At 38.7% G+C, this 17,062-nt stretch overlaps 1 protein-coding gene and 1 pseudogene across 6 annotated transcripts in view; one reads left to right on the forward strand and one right to left on the reverse strand.

The window, feature by feature from the left end:
- The window catches only part of IPCEF1 (interaction protein for cytohesin exchange factors 1), a 182,833-nt gene that overhangs the window by 104,136 nt on the left and 61,635 nt on the right, over window positions 1-17,062 (reverse strand). The window lies entirely within an intron of this gene.
- On the forward strand, window positions 11,712-12,674 carry LOC109499979 (annotated as a pseudogene).

Genomic DNA, 17,062 nt, shown 5'->3' on the forward strand with positions numbered 1-17,062 from the left:
TGTAATAATTATGCAAAAGGACATGATAAAGATGTTAAAGCATATGGGTACCAAAAGATATCAAAGCATTCGCAGGGGTACCTGGATGGCTCAGTCAGTTAAGCATCTAACTTTGGCTCAGGTCACGATCTCATGGTCCATGAGTTTGACTCCCACGTTGGGTAAGCACGAGCCCCTTCTTCAGGTGAGCACAAGCCCTGACCTGGGTGAACCCCGCTTCCCCCCCCCTCTCTCCCTCTCACTCACTCTCTCTCTGCCCCTCCTGGGATTTTCTCCCACTCTCTCTCTGCCCCCCTGCTCACTTGCACCCTCTCTCTCTCCAAAAAAAAAAAGCATACACAAAGGGATAAGAAACAAGGAACAATGGATCTACAAAGCAACTGGAAAACAATTAACAAAATGACAAAAGTAAGTCTTTACCTATCAATAATTATTTTAAATGCAAAAGGATTAAATGCTTCAATCAAAAGACATAGAATAGCTGAATGTATAAAACAAGATCCAATAATATACTGCCTACAAGATACTCACTTTGGCCTTAAAGACACACATACACTGAGAGTAAAGGGATGGAAAACGACCTTTCAAGTAAAAGGTAACCACAAAAAGCAAGGGTAGCTATACTTGTATCAGACAAAATATACTTTAAAAATAGTTAAAAGAGACAAAGGTCATTATATAACGATTAAGGTGTCGATACATCAAGACAACATAACAATTGTAAATACTTATATACCCAACATTAGAGCACCTAAACACATAAAGCAAAAACTGACAGAGCTAAAAGAAGGAATCAACAGTAATGCAATAATAGTTGGGGACTTTAATACCCAACTCTCTACAGTATATGTGTCATCCAGACAGAGAATCAATAAGGAAACAGTAGACTGGAACAACACTATAGACCAAATGGACCTAACAGACATTCTGTTCAACAATAGCAGTACATATTCTTCTCAAGCACACATAGAACATTTTCTAGGATAGACCATATGTTAGGTCACAAAACAAATCTTAGCATACTCAAGAAGATTGAAAGGATATCAACTATCTTCTCTGACCACAATGTCATGAAACTAGAAATCAATAACAAGAGGAAAATGGGAAAATTCACAAACACATGGAAATTAAACAGAACTCTCTTGAACAACAAATGAACCAAAGAAGAAATTAAAGGGGAAATAAAAATTTTCTTGAGACACAGGGTTCCTGGGTGATTTAGTCGGTTAAGCATCCAACTCTTTTGGCTCAGGTCATGATCTCATGGTTCAGGAGATGGAATCCCACATTGGGCTCTGCGCTGACAGTGCACTGCCTGCTTGGGATTTTCTCTCTCTCTCTCTCTCTCTCTCTCTCTCTCTCTGCCCCTCTCCTGCTCATACACTGTTGCTTGCTCTCTCACAATAAATAAATAAACATTTAAACATTTTTTTCTTGGGACAAACAAAAATGGAAATACAACATGACAGAACTTAATGGGATGCAGGAAAAACAGTTCTAAGAGGAAAGTTCATAGCAATAAACACCTATGAAACAAAGCAAGAAAAATCCCAAATAAACAATCTAACTCTACACTTTAAAGAACTAGAAAAAGGACAAACTGAGCAGAAAGTTAGCAGAATATAGGAAATAATTACAGAAGAAAAAAAGTGAAATAGAGAAGAGAAAAACAATAGAAAATATTAACCAAACTTAGAGTTTGAAAAGATAAAATTGACAAACCCTGAGCTAGACTAACCAAGAAAAAAAGAGAAAATACTTAAATCAACAAAATTATAAATAAAAAAGGAGACATTACAACTGATACCACAGAAATTCTAAGGATAATAAGGGGTATTACGAAGAGGCTGTAAACCAATAAACTGGACAACGTAGAAGAAATGGAAAAATTCTTAAAACATACTACTTACCAAGACTGAATCAGGAATAAGTAGAAAATCTGAATAGAACAGTTGCCAGTAAGGATACTGGGTCAATCATAAAAAATATATATCTCAACAAAGAAAAGCCCAGGACCAGAGGGCTTCACTTGTGACTTTCACCAAACACTGTGACTTAAAGAATGAACACCAATCTTTCTCAAACTCTTCCAAAACAGTTAAAGAGGAGGGAAGAATCTCAAACTGCTTTCACAAGGCCAGCATCATCCTGATACCGAACCATAAAAAGGACACTACTAGAAAAGAAAACAACAAGCTAATATCCCTGATGAATTGGGATACAAAAATTCCCAATAAAGTGCTAGCAAACCAAATTCACCAGCACATGAAAAGGATTATTCACCATGATCAAGTGGAATTTATCCCTGGGATGCAGGGATAGTTTAAATCAATAGTGTACAAATCAGTGTGATATGTCACATTAATTAAAGAACAGGATCATTTGATCATCTCAATACACACAGAAAGAGCAAACAAAATTCAGCATCCATTCATCATAAAAACTCAACACATTATGCATAGAAGGAACATATGTCAAAATAATAAAGGCCATAAATGGCAAGCCCACAGCTAACATCATACTCAGTGATGAAAAGATGAAAGCTTTTTCTCTAAGATCAGGAATTAGACAATTGTGCCCACTCTCACCACTCCTATTCAACATACTACTGGAAGCCCTAGCTAGAGCAATCAGTTAGGAAAAAGAAATAAAAGGTATCAGAATTGGAAAAGAACAAGTAAAACTATCTGTATTTGTGGACAACATATTTTTATGTATAGAAAATCCTAAAGGCTCAACCAAAAAACTGTGGATCTAATCAATGAATTTGGTAAAGTTGCAGGATACAAAATTAGTAGTTTTCTATAAACTGACAACATTTCTAGGAAAGAAATTAATCCCATTTATAATAAAATACTTAGAAATAAATTTACCTAAGGAGGTAAACTAAAAACTACACAACTTTGAAAAAAGAAATTGAAGGAGACACAAATAAATGGAAAGATATTCTGTGCTCATGGATTGGAAGAATTAGTATTGTTAAAATAATCAGTACTACCAAAGCCATCTATAGATTAAGTTCAATCCCTATCAAAATGTTTACAATAGAAAAAACACTCCTAAAATTTATATGGAAACTCAAAAGACTCTAACTAGCCAAAGAAATCTTGAGAAAGACCGAAACAGGAGGTATCATACTTCCTAACTTCAAGCTGTACTATAAGCTATACTCATCAAAACAGGATGGTAATGGCATAAAAAGAGACAAATAGACCACTAGAATAGAGAGCCCAGAAATAAATAATGTTTTTTAATTATTATTTCTGAAAGAGAGAGAGAGAGAGAGAAAGAGAGAGAGAGAGAGCACAAGTGGGGGAGGGGTAGAGAGAGAGGGAGACACAAAATCTGAAGCAGACTCCAGGCTGTCAGCACAGATCTCAACGTGGGGCTCGAACCCACAAACCATCAGACCATGGCCTGAGCCAAAGTCAGATACTTAACCAACTGAGCCACCCAGGCACCCCATGGTCAACTAATATTTGACAAAGGAGCCAAGGATACTCAGTAGAGAAAAGAAAGTCTCTTCAATAAATGTTGCTAGATAATTAGATATTCACATATAAAAGGATGAAACTGAACCCATATGTTAGAAGGTGGAGGAGGAACAGTAAGTATCTTCCAAATTAAGAAGGCACTTTGAGACCAAAAACCAAAGTAAGCCACTACATACTGTTTACAGAGTTTTTTCAGAGCAACTTACTGCCAGTGGGATCGGTCATCTGTGATGACCCAGGCATTATGGAGCTATTCTCCACAAAGCTCAGACCTTAATCCACAGGTTTTATAGAGGGGCATTATGATGAGGTCGAAGGGTAGTTAACTAAAGCTGTGCCATCTGTGTGCTAAAGGATCTCTACTAGCTATCGAAAGTGATGCCATCTGTGTGCTAGAGAGAAGCTCAAAACAAGCCTTCCTGCCTTCTGGTCAGGACATACATTAACCTCCACAGGGCCTGGAACACATGGCCCTGAGGGAGGTCATTGTGCAGAAAAGTACAAGATGGAGGGCCAAAGATGGATTCAGTATTGTCAGCACTCCTACGCTGTATCTTTTACCACCCACAAAAATTAATTTGAAATAGAGTAAAGACCCATTTTTGATTGGATTATTTGTGGTTTTTCTGCTCTTGAGTTGTGTAAGTTTTAGTAATACCTAGAACCATGAAACTCGTAGAAGAAAACGTAAGGACAAAACCTTCTTGACATGAGTCTTAGTAATGATTTCTTGGATATGACATCTAAAACACAAGCAACAAAATTAAAAATATATGTGGGGCCAAATCAAACTAAAAAAGCTTCTACACAGCAAAAGAACCCATTAACAGGGGCACCTGGGTGACTTAGTCAGTTAAGCGTCCAGCCCCTGATTTCAGTTCAGGTCATGATCTCATGGTTCATGAGATCGAGCCCTACATCAGGCTCTGCATTGACACTGTAGAGCCTGCTTGGGATTCTTTCTCTCTGCCCTTCCCCTGCTCTCTCACTCACTTGCTCTCTCTCTCTCTCTCTCTCTCTCTCAAAATAAATAAATTAACTTGTAAAAAATGAACCCATTAACAAAGTAAAAAGACAAACCTACAGAATGGGAAAAAAAATACATCCAAACCATGTATCTGATAAAGAGTTAACATCCAAAACATATAAAGAACTTATACAACTCAAGAGCAAAAAAACACAAATAATCCAATCAAAAATGGGCATAGTACCTGAACAGACATTTCTCTAAAGAAGATATATAAAAGGCCAATGGGTACATGAAAAGATGCTCAACATCACTGGTCACTAGGGAAATGCAAATTAAAACCCCAATGAGATATCACCTCATCCCTGTTAGAATAGCCATCCGTCAGCAAAAAGATAAGAGATGACAAAAGCTGTAAAGATGTGGAGAAAAGGGAACCATGTGTACTGTTGGTGAGCATGTAAATTGGTGCAGCCATTGTGGAAAACAGTATGGAGGATCCTCAAAAAATAAAAAATAGTGGGGCGCCTGGGTGGCGCAGTCGGTTAAGCGTCCGACTTCAGCCAGGTCACGATCTCGCGGTCCGTGAGTTCGAGCCCCGCGTCGGGCTCTGGGCTGATGGCTCAGAGCCTGGAGCCTGTTTCCGATTCTGTGTCTCCCTCTCTCTCTGCCCCTCCCCTGTTCATGCTCTGTCTCTCTCTGTCCCAAAAATAAATAAACGTTGAAAAAAAAATTTAAAAAAAAATAAAAAATAAAAAATAAAAAATAGAACTACCCCATGATCCAGTAATTCTACTTCTGAGTATTTATCTGCAGGAAATGAAAACAGTAACTTGAAAAGATATCTGCACCCCCATGATCATAGTATTATTCACAATAACCATGACGCAGAAACAACCTAAGTGTCTATCTCTTGATGGATGGCTAAAGAAGTTTGGGTGCCTATACACACAATAACATATTATTCAACCAAAAAAAAAACCCCAAAAACCAAAAACAAGGAAATCCTACCATTTGGGAAAACATGGATGGACCTTGAAGGAATTATACTAAGTGAAATAAGTCAGACAGAGAAAGACAAGATCTCACTTATAAGTGAATCTAAAATAAACAGGGGCGCCTGGGTGGCTCAGTCAGTTAAGCATCTGACTTTGGCTCGGGTCATGGTCTCACAGTTCATGGGTCGAGCCCCACATCAGGGTCTGTGCTGTCAACGCAGAGCCTCTGCCTCCCTCTCTCTCTGCCCCTCCCCCACTCATGTGCATCTTCCCTCTCTCTCACAAATAAAAAAACATTATTTAAAAAAAAAAAAAAGCAAACTCTAGAGAAAGAGATCAGACTTGTGGGTACCAGAAGCAGGGATTGGGGGAGGAGGAACTGGAAGCAAGTGGTCAAAAACACAAACTTCTGGGGTGCCTGGGTGGCTCAGTAGGTTGAGTGTCTGACTCTTGATTTCAGCTCAGTTAATGATCTAACAGTTCATGGGATGGACCCCCACATGAGGCTCTGCACTGGCAGTGTAGAGCCCGCTTAGGATTCTCTCTCTCCCTCTCTCTCTCTCTCTGCCCCTCCTCTGCTTGCATGTGTACTCGCACGCTCTCTGTCTCTCTCTCAAAAGTAAATAGATATTCTCTTAAAGGGTGCAAACTTCAGGTCGCAACACAAATAAGTACTAGAAGTGTAACAAACACGATGACTAGCTAACACCGTCGTGGGACATAAAGGAAAGTTGTTAAGAGTAAATTCTAACAAGTTCTCTTCACAAGGAGAAAATGGTTTCTTTTATTCTCGTTTTCTTTTCTTTTTACTGTATTTATATAAGAAGATAGATGTTTGCTGAACCAAGGTGGTGAATCATTTCACAAAATACATAAATCAAACCATTAGGCTGTCAGGGAACATAGTCAATAATATTGTAATAACTTTGTATGGTGACTGATGGTAACTACACATCCCACTGATCATTTCATACTGTATATGAGTTGAATTACTATGTTGTACACCTGGAACTAATACAGTATACTTCAGCCATATTTCAATAAAAAAAAAGAAAAACGCCACATTGCACACCTCAAATTTATACAGTGATGTTGTCATTTATTTCTCAAAAAAAATGGAAAAAAATTTTTAAGAATACGGTGACTTCTCTAGGAGGCTCTTATAATGATATTTGGCAGAATTGGTGCTCACTATAGCTTGCATGCCAACTCTGTAAACTAGTATTACCTATACGTTTAGAAACGAATAAACTGACATACAGAGCAGGCAGACCACCTACTTTACACAGCTAGCAAGTTATAAATTCAGAATTTGAATTCAGGTCTTCATACTCTAAGCCCGGGGCCCTTTGGACATCAGCAGTGTCCAAATAATCTTTGCCTTTTCAACTTCTCCTTAGCAATATGCTTAATTTTTCTGCAAATAGTAAATCTCATCACATTCTTACAGGATGAAAGAGTATAATAATTCTCATAGATACTACAGTCCAGACATACTATCAGCAGGCACCTAATGAATATTTATTCACTTATATTGGCCCTGCCTTTATTTTAGGATAAGTTAGTGTGGGTAAATTATTTACCAAAGTTGGACAATTCAAAGGGACCTTATGTGACTCAAAGTGATACCTTGTACACAAAGGGCTACATGTGCACCCATGGGTAATTTTGAAGGATCTGATCAGGAAGGCATAGGGCTCCTAGAAAGAGACAGTGGAGAGCCAAACACAGCTTGTTTTGGAATTGAGTATCCTTGCCAAGGCTTCATTCAGAAATCATGTGGGGCTGGCTTCCTGCTCATAATCCCAAATGGGCAACTATTGCGCAATACCAGCCTGTTAACAACCCCAGTGCAAGTACCTGAATTCTGCAGCTACTGATAATTCTGGGTCAATGCTTCCAAAACTTCTAATGCAGGAGTGAGAGATGTAGCCAAGACACATCTCTTTATTCTGTAGGAAGAACTGTAAATTAAAGTCATTCTTAAACACTCTCAAATTAAGGCATTTGTTGGCACAATCCATGTAAACTGTTTCCTTCAAGAATAGAGTAGCTGCCTCTGGCTGGAATCATAACATGTATGCAAAGAGACACCTAGTGGACCAACATGTAAGTATACTATTTAGCTTGACACCAAAGACCAAAACATTATTTGACTTCCCAATTTAACATTCTTTAGGTTTCAATAGAGCACTTTTTTCATCTGCTGGAGTTATAAACCCAGAAATTTAAGTTTTACAAAAGAAGTTTTGTGGTTATTTCTAAATGAAGTGTTTGCTCCTCTATTTGTTTTTTAAATACACTACCATACTGCATAAAGTCCTGCGAAGTAATACAAAAATTACAGGGTAGATTGTAATTGGCCAGACACTTCAGCTCACCTTACCCCGAGCACTTGTGTGAGTATTTTTGTTTCCATCCCTTTCTAGACTTTGTGTGTGAGATTTTCCATTTGTCTTTGGGTTATTTTGTTCTTGCTTGTAAGTAAAGCCCGAGACTTTTTATTTTCCAGCCAGCCTCCTGTGGTCCGCCCAGCTTCCTGTGGCCCGCCCAACTTTGTCGCTTCACACTCTCTTTCTCACTCACACCTCACCTACACGGTTTTGTCCCCACCTCCTCACAGTCAACTTACATGTGCACCTGCCACTCTTCCAGCACCCTAGATAACATCATCTAACCTCAAAAGTAAAAGTCTGTCATCACAAAAACCAAGGGAATCATCTATTTTTTCTTTGCCCCATAGTACTAAAATTTGGTCATGCCCAAAGTTCAGATTAGAAATTGTTTTTCAGTAAATAGGTATGTTTAATTCCAATTGCTATGACCTCAGGGACTCAGATTCATAGGATTTTAGATCCGAAAGAAATAGACTTGTCCTAGGGGGGCCAAATGACATTTATAAAGTCCAGTTACTCTGGCCATGCTGTAAAAACCCATGTTGATAGTCCCAGGAGGATGAAACGCCACGCGGAAAAGGAAAAAAAAAACAAAGAATGCCAAGGCTCTAGATGTGTAGAGGAAAAAGTGATCTTGGAAGTGGATTCTCCTCCCAACCAGTCCAGCTAAAACCAGGTGGATCAGAGATGAACTGCCAGACCAAGTCCTTCCCAAATCCTATCATGGGCAAAACAAAGAGGTTCTTACTGCACCGTTTTCGATGAGTACAATGGTCCTTATTTCCTCCATCACATATTTGATGGTGAAACGTAGAAAACTTTTCCTTTAACATTAGGAATAAACCAAAGATGCTCACCACCAACAACACTGTATTAGCAGGGCTCATTTAAAAATTGTAAGAATTAAGGGGCACCTGGGTGACTCAGTTGGTTAAGCATCTGACTTCAGCTCAGGTCATGATCTCAAGACTCATCAGTGCGAGCCCCATGTCAGGCTCTGTGCTGACAGCTCAGAGCCTGCAGCTTATTTCGGATTCTGTGTCTCCCTCTCTCTCTGCCCATCCCCCACTCACACTCTGCCTCTGTCTCCTTCAAAAAATAAGTAAACATTAAGTAAAACATTAAATAAAACAAAAAATTGTAAGAATTATAATGATTAAAATTAAAAATTAAGACTCAGCATTCTCAGATGATACGATATTACATGTGGAAAAGAACCTGCACATGAATCATTAAGACTACAGAGTAGACATAGAAGGTTAATAGATATAAGGCCAGTAGGTAAAGCTCAATAAAATTTTCATATGCCAGTGATAAATAGCATGAAGATAAAATTTTTAAGAAGATACATATATAGCAACATCATCAAATTTAAAATACATTAGAATGAACCTAACAAAAGTTGTGTAATACTTCTATGAAGAAATCTATAAATCTATAAAACATTATTGAAATAAATTAAAGAAGAGCTAAATAGGGGTACCTGCATGGCTCAGTCAGTTAAGCTTATGACTTAAGCTTGGGTCATGATCTCACTATTCATGAGTTCAGGCCCTGCATCGGGCTCTGTGCTGGCAGCTCGGAGCCTGGAGCCTGCTTTGGATTCTGTGTCTCCCTCTCTCTCTGTCCCTCCCATGCTCTTCTCTCTCTCTCTCTTCTCTCTCTCTCTCTCTCTCTCTCTCAAAAATAAAATAAAATAAACATTAAAAAAAATTTTAAAGAATAATTAAATAATTGGAAGGATGTGCTATGTTCATTAATTAGTTTGCAATGTTTGAGAATGGAAAGATGACTATGGTTAGTGTTTTTTATTTACTCTTAATTTTACTCTTTTATGGTCATAAGGATATTATCCTACCTTTTATTCTAGTACTTTCTTTGTCTGCCTTTCATATTAGATATACAATCTACTTGCAATTAATTTTTGATTATATTTCAAATAAAAGTAAAGTTTCATTTTTAAAATTAATAACCAATTGGCTCATTATCATTTACTGACAATACTGTCATTCCCCATTGGCTCCAACCATAAAGGAAAAGCTTCATAAGTGGGAACACACTGAAATTAAGAATTTCCACTCACCCCAAGACAACATTAGGGATTGTAAAAGCAAATGAATGAGAACAGAGTGCAATACGTATAACCCCTACAACCCCATACCAGCATGTGTAAAGAAGTCCTATAAATCAGTAAGAAACAAGCAAAAAAAAAAAAACCCAAGAAAAAAATGGGAAAGACTTAATAGCCATTTTACAAAAAAGTGTATCAATCAGCCAAATACATATGAAAAGGTGTTTAACCTCATTAACAATCAGGCCAATGCAAGGCAAAACCACCAAAATAATGAAATTTTAGGACTGACGATACCATGTATCAACATTGTAAAGCCAATGAAAAAGCTCTCAAACCCTGCTATTGGGAGTACAAATTGGGGCAACCAACTGGAAAGCTGTTTAGCAATATCTGCCGAAGTTGATCACATGCACGGTCTTTGATCCATAAATTTTACTGTGAGGGGCACACGTGCCAGATGTGCAAGCAGAGGTACGCCAAACACGGATAACAATGCTTCCAGCGGGCTTATGAAAATAGCCAAAATGCTGAAAATGACCCACATGTCCATCAACAGGAAAGTGGATAAATTGTGTTATAATCATACAATGGAACACTCCTTAGCAATAAGAAGAAAAGAAAAGAAAAAACTACTTCTACACTCAGTCACATAATACTGAGGGAAAGAAGCCAGACACAAAATAATATAATCAGGCAAAACTAGCCCATAGTGTTTAGCAAAGGCCATAGTGTTTAGCATAGTGTTTAGTGGGCCATAAAATTGTAAGGGAATGTAAGGAAGTAATGAGTGACCACAAATGGCAGGAGAGTGGTTACCTTTGGGGGGATGGCAGAGATTTATTGGAAGGGGCACAAGAGAGCATTCTAAGCTTCTGACAGTATTCTATTTCTTGACTCAAGTAGTCTAGAATTTATGCTTTGGGAGAAATTACCGAAATATTAAAATTTGTTTGTACACTCCTCTGTATGTATATTTTATTTAACATAATGTATTTTATATCACAAAATAAAAGTCATTTTAAAAACCAAGATCTAACAATATGCATTTAAAAGAAGAAAAACAGAAAACAAAAGGATAGGGAAAGTTAAAAATAAAAATATGGAGACATTGGCGATATCCTGCCTGATATCCAGGCAAACATACACTCAAAGCAAGCTTGGTAAAGATTTTAATATCTGAAAATAAAAAATTCATGTATACACACACACACACACACACACACACACATATATTTACCAGGCATTGTTAAACATATATACATATGTTTAATAGAAAAAGATGTTACAGACTAATAAAAAAACCAAAAATGGAATATATAACCTTCATAAACATATATTGCCTCAAAATACATCGAGCAACCACAACTCATAGAACTGGAAAAAAGAAGCAAATAATTTGGCAATTATGTAGTTGAAGATTACAGCACAAATCTCTCAGAAATCAGTGGCTTATACAGACAACAGGTAAACAGAAAAGCAGATGTAAATTTCAAATTAGTAAATTTGTAAATTAGCAAATTTCAGATACACAGAACTGTGTACTTGAGGAACAGAATACACACACTCATTTCCCTCATACATAGTATATTATCAAAAACTGACAAAAGTGATGTATTACAACAGAGGTCTTCATAAATTTCACAGAATCGATTTAACACAGATTATGTTCTCTGACTATATATAACGCATTAATTGTAGAAATTAATAGTGAAAACGTAGCTTTAAGATATCTATATGTCTGTTTTTTTTCGTGGTGCTTTGGAGGTGGTAAGCTGCTTCAGGATGAAGTCGAACATCTCTTTCCCAGCTACTGACTGCCAGAAACTCATTGAAGTTTGCAATGAATGCAAACTTTGTACCTTTTGTGAGAAGCGTATGGCCAAAGAACTTGCTGCTGATGCTCTGGGTGAAGAATGGAAGGATTATGTGGCCTGAATCAGTGGTGACAATGACAAACAAGGCTTCCCCAGAAGTGGGGTATCTTGATCCATGGCTCTGACCTCCTACTGCTGAGTAAGGGGCATTCCTCCTCCAGACCAAGGAAGACTAGAGAAAGAAAAGTGCAAATCTGTCTGGGTTGCATTGTGGGTGCCAAGCTCACTGTTCTCAACTTGGTCATTGTATAAAAAGGGAAGGACGATATTCCCGGACTCACTGATACTACTGTGCCTTGTCACCTGGGACCCAAAAGAGCAAGCAGAATCCACCCCCTTCTCAATCTCTGTAAAGAAGATGAAGTGGGAGTGGTAGGGTGGCTCAGTCAGTTAAGCGTCCGACTTCGGCTCAGGTCATGATCTCACGGTTCGTGAGTTTGAGCCCCACATCCGGCTCACTGCTCTTCTCACAGAGCCCACTTCAGATCCACTGCCCCCCTCTCTGTTTTCACCCCCATCCCCCGCTCACACTCTTTTTTTCTCAAAAAATAAATAAACATTAAAAAAAAGACAATGTCTGCAACGATGTTATGAGAAAGCCCCTAAACAAGGAAAGTAAGAAACCTGGAACCAAAGCACTCAAGATTCAGGGTCTTGTTATTCCACGTGTCCTACAACACAAATGTGGGTGTATTGCTTTTAAGAAATAGCGTACTGAGAAAAATAAAGAAGAGGCTGCAGAATATGCTAGATTTTTGGCCAAGAGAATGAAGGAGGCCAAACAAAAATGCCAGGAACAGATTGCCAGGGAACAGACTGCTGTCCTCTCTGACAGCTTCTACATTCTAAGTCTGACTCTAGTCAAAAATGAGATTTTCTAAGAGCAACAGATAAATAAGATGAGACACCAAATCTCTAAATAAATAGATAGATAAATAAATAAATAAAATGTCTATGTGTCTGAAAACAAAATCTCACACTACTTCTAAAAACAATTTGAATCAAGAAGGAAATCAAATGGGAAATACTTAGAATTTATCACCACTGAAAACACTACACATCAAAATCTTTAGGAGACACAACTGAAGCCTTTTTTTTTTTTTTTCAACGTTTATTTATTTTTGGGACAGAGAGAGACAGAGCATGAACGGGGGAGGGGCAGAGAGAGAGGGAGACACAGAATCGGAAACAGGCTCCAGGCTCCGAGCCATCAGCCCAGAGCCCGACGCGGGGCTCGAACTCACGGACCGCAAGATCGTGACCTGGCTGAAGTCGGACGCTTAACCGACTGCGCCACCCAGGCGCCCCACAACTGAAGCCTTTTTAGAGGAAAACTGACACCTTAAATGCATTTATCAGAACACAAGAAGGAATGAAAACAAATGAGCTAAGGGCTCAACACACGAAACCAGAAAAACAGCAAAATAGCAAACCAAGGAAGAAATAGCAAAAATAAAGGCAGAACTCAATGAAATAGAAAAACATGGAGAAGACCAGTAAAACACAAAGCTAGTTCTTTGGACAAAAAGTAACAGAACTCCAGTGAGACGGATTAAAGGGGTAGAGGGTATTAGATACAAATAAAAACTTTTGAGTGACAGCTATCAACCTGTTAATTATTCAGCCTGAAATTAACTTCAAAAATTTCATTTGGATACAGGCAAACAGTTAAGAAGAAATCTAATACAGAGAGATTGCCTGACAACCCATCTTGCAACCTGCTCTCTTGAAAACAATAAAATATTTCTTTGCCCAAACCTAGCTTATTTGTTCATTCATTGGTCAGCAGGAGTAAAAATCTAATTAAAATTGGAAACAAATTATACAGAAAATCAGAAAAAAATTATTTTCCCCATACTTTTTTTCCGGGCAAAATTACCTAACATTTAAAACTTATTATAACATATAAGGACAATTATATACACTCCAAATTCAAAATCAAATTAGAAAACCACTGTAGTGTTTCATAGTCTGTGGCTTTCTTCCACCTACTCATCTTATCCCCTTTCAACACAGACCCCATTTCTCAAAGTTCACCAGACGGATCTTTTGTTTGTTTGTTTTTGACATTTATTAACGCTTGCCTGACCAGCTGGAACCGCCTCTTCCCCTCCATATGGCCCCACATCCCCCAAACAGGAGCAAGCATATGGCTTAGGTTTGCCACTCATTCACTCATTTATCGAATACTTCGTGGCTAACTATGTAGCACATGCAGTTTTAGAGCCCAAAGATACAGCACAGAGTAGATAAAAGCCCCTTGCCTTCACGGGGTTTACATTTCGTGGGGTTAGACAATTAACAGGATAAATAAGTAAAATAAATAGTATAATAGATGGAAATAAATGAAGAAAAATAAAATAGACACGAGTATTATAGGGGGATGTAATTTTAAATGCATGGATGGGAACAGTCTCCCTAAATAGGTGACATTCGAGTGAAGACCAGAATGAGATAAGGAAACAACCTGTGGGAATCCAAGAGCGGAGCAACCAGAGCACTGAATTGGGATTGAAAGGGCGTCTGGCATGTGTAAGGCCAGACACAAGGAGGCCAGCGTGGCAGAGGCATAGCGTAAGATGGGGGGAGGGTGGTAGGAGATAGGGGTGTAGGGATTATGGGAGGCCAGTTCCTGTGGATCGTGGGTGGTATTTCAAGCTACCGTTGAAGACTTTGGCTTCTCTTGAAGTGAAACAGGCAAGCTTTACAAAGTTTCATCCGACACACATGTGAACAGCTCTGACTGCAGCACTGAGAAGAGACTGAAAGAAGCAAAGACATAAACCGAGAGGTCAATTAAGAGGCTACTGCGGTAATCCAGGGAAGATAGGAGAATGCCTTGGACCTCAGTGAAGGGAGTAGAGGTGGTAAGAAATAAACGGGCCAAAGTATTTAACACCTTTGCCGCAAGGGCCAATTCAGAAAAGAGTAAATGAACTAAGGTTAGCCAGGAAATCCTTCCTGCAGCGTTGGGAAAGTCGCTTGTCATTTTTTCTGGGGTTTGAGCCGTGAGGACCGTGCAAGCCTGGGGTTAGCAGTGGCCATCTTGGTGACCTGGTGGGAAGAATAAATGAGAAGAGAGCTTCCAGAGACGGGGGAAAAAGAAATCTTCCTGCGCCACAAAATGCTGAACCAGACGTTTTTAAGAAGATGTACAGCTGAATATGATGAATATGACTTGTGGAATTTCAGAATTGCAAAGGCATACAAAGAATTCTAAAAGTTTACAGACAGGATAAAATGGTATTATCTACAAAGAAGCGAGAATAAGAATAACATCAGATTTCCAACAGGCAGCATGGAATGTTAAAGGGTATTGGAGCAATGCCTTCTAAGTTCGCAATCAAGATAAATGTGTACATAAAATTCTATAATTCAGGGGCGCCTGGGTGGCGCAGTCGGTTAAGCGTCCGACTTCAGCCAGGTCACGATCTCGCGGTCCGGGAGTTCGAGCCCCGCGTCAGGCTCTGGGCTGATGGCTCGGAGCCTGGAGCCTGTTTCCGATTCTGTGTCTCCCTCTCTCTCTCTGCCCCTCCCCCGCTCATGCTCTGTCTCTCTCTGTCCCAAAAATAAATAAATGTTGAAAAAAAAAATTAAAAAAAAAATTCTATAATTCAGACACACAATCAGTCATGAGGGTAAAATAAAGACATTTGCAGACATGTTTATTCCCCGTGTACCCAATATGAAAATATTGCTTGATAAAATACTTTGATAAATGTTAAAAGAAACTGAAGGAGAAAAATGAGATATAAGAAAGGAAAAAAAAACATGAGATTAAGATTCAGGAAAAGATGAGCATATAATGGAGGGAAAAAGTATAAAATAAATTAAGGACAATCTATTAAAACTGATCTAAAGTATAGTTCCTTATTTCCATACAATATCCCTTGTGCTGATTTTGCAATCAATCCTTACTGCATTTGGAGTCTCATTTAAGTTCTAGTTATGGTTTTATAGAAAAGAAAAAGAAATAATGAAGTATGATTGATAATACAAATGAAGCCTATAGATACATTGACATATGATGGCCATTTTTTCCATAGACATTTTTTTTACGGTTGATTACATCTATACCTTTACTAATTCCTTCTCAATAATCCTTATTTTATTTATTCTTGCCTAAAATTACCACATTAAAAATGTGAAATTAATTACTAAATTAATAAAAAGATGAAAATTACTTACCTACATAGAAAAACATAAAGAATTATGAATGTGACTGATTTCAAAAGGAAAATTGTTTTATAGAGATGCCTAATCCAAAACTCCGGCAGAATTCGTCAAAGAGAAAGTTATTGGTGCTTATTAAATCTAGGTTCTCTCTCCTCCCTCAGACCCCAGGAAGACCACCAGCCCCAGGTTGTTGGGAAAGGCGGTGCGACTACCTCTGGCCCATGGGCTCTGAGTGGAGGTGATGGGCATCACTTCCAGTTTGGAGAAGAGTATGAGTGCTCCACATTCCTTTTCCCTGTCGTGGCAAACCCTGAAGCCATCTGCTGCCATGGTGGTGCCACAAGGAGATGGGACTTCCATCAGCTCGCCCCTCTAAGAGACCATGTGGAGAAGAAGGGCCTTCCCCTTCTCATGGGACTGGCATTGAACATATAGCGTGAATAAGAAATAAAAATTCCTTGTGGTAAGCCACTGACGCTTCAAGGTTAATTTGCAACCACAGCATAGCCTAGGCGCCCCTCACAAGTGCTCCTTGTGCCTTACTAATCATTTACAAAAGTCTTTGCTACAGTTTTTAAGTTCTATTTAAATTCCTGGGTAAAGTAAACTGACATATACCCAAGGTTGTCAGTCCCTTTTGTGAACACTTTAGTTGGAAAGTGGTTTTCTTAGGGAAGACATTGATATTTCAACGGAGCATAGTAAACAAATGAACTAATAAACAAATGAAATCTCTGGCAACCAGAATACTTTTGTTCCGTAAGTAAGCTTATTCCTCCTCCTTTCTACGCTCACTGTCCATAAACAATAAATGGAGAAGATTTCCTGAGAAAGTGACCCACTAATTTGTGGAAATAACCCCAAAAGACTGTGAGATTTTCAGCTAATAACTTCTCAGTTTGGGAATTGGGTTCTGTCCCTTAGAAAGCTGTATCTGTATTTTTGAACCAAAATATTAAAAAGCACAAATATATTTAACCAGGGGCGCCTGGGTGGCGCAGTCGGTTAAGCGTCCGACTTCCGCCAGGTCACGATCTCACAGTCCGTGAGTTCGAGCCCCGCGTCGGGCTCTGGGCTGATGGC

Source organism: Felis catus, chromosome B2 (assembly GCF_018350175.1).
Source record: "Felis catus isolate Fca126 chromosome B2, F.catus_Fca126_mat1.0, whole genome shotgun sequence".
NCBI classification, from domain to species: Eukaryota; Metazoa; Chordata; class Mammalia; order Carnivora; family Felidae; genus Felis; species Felis catus.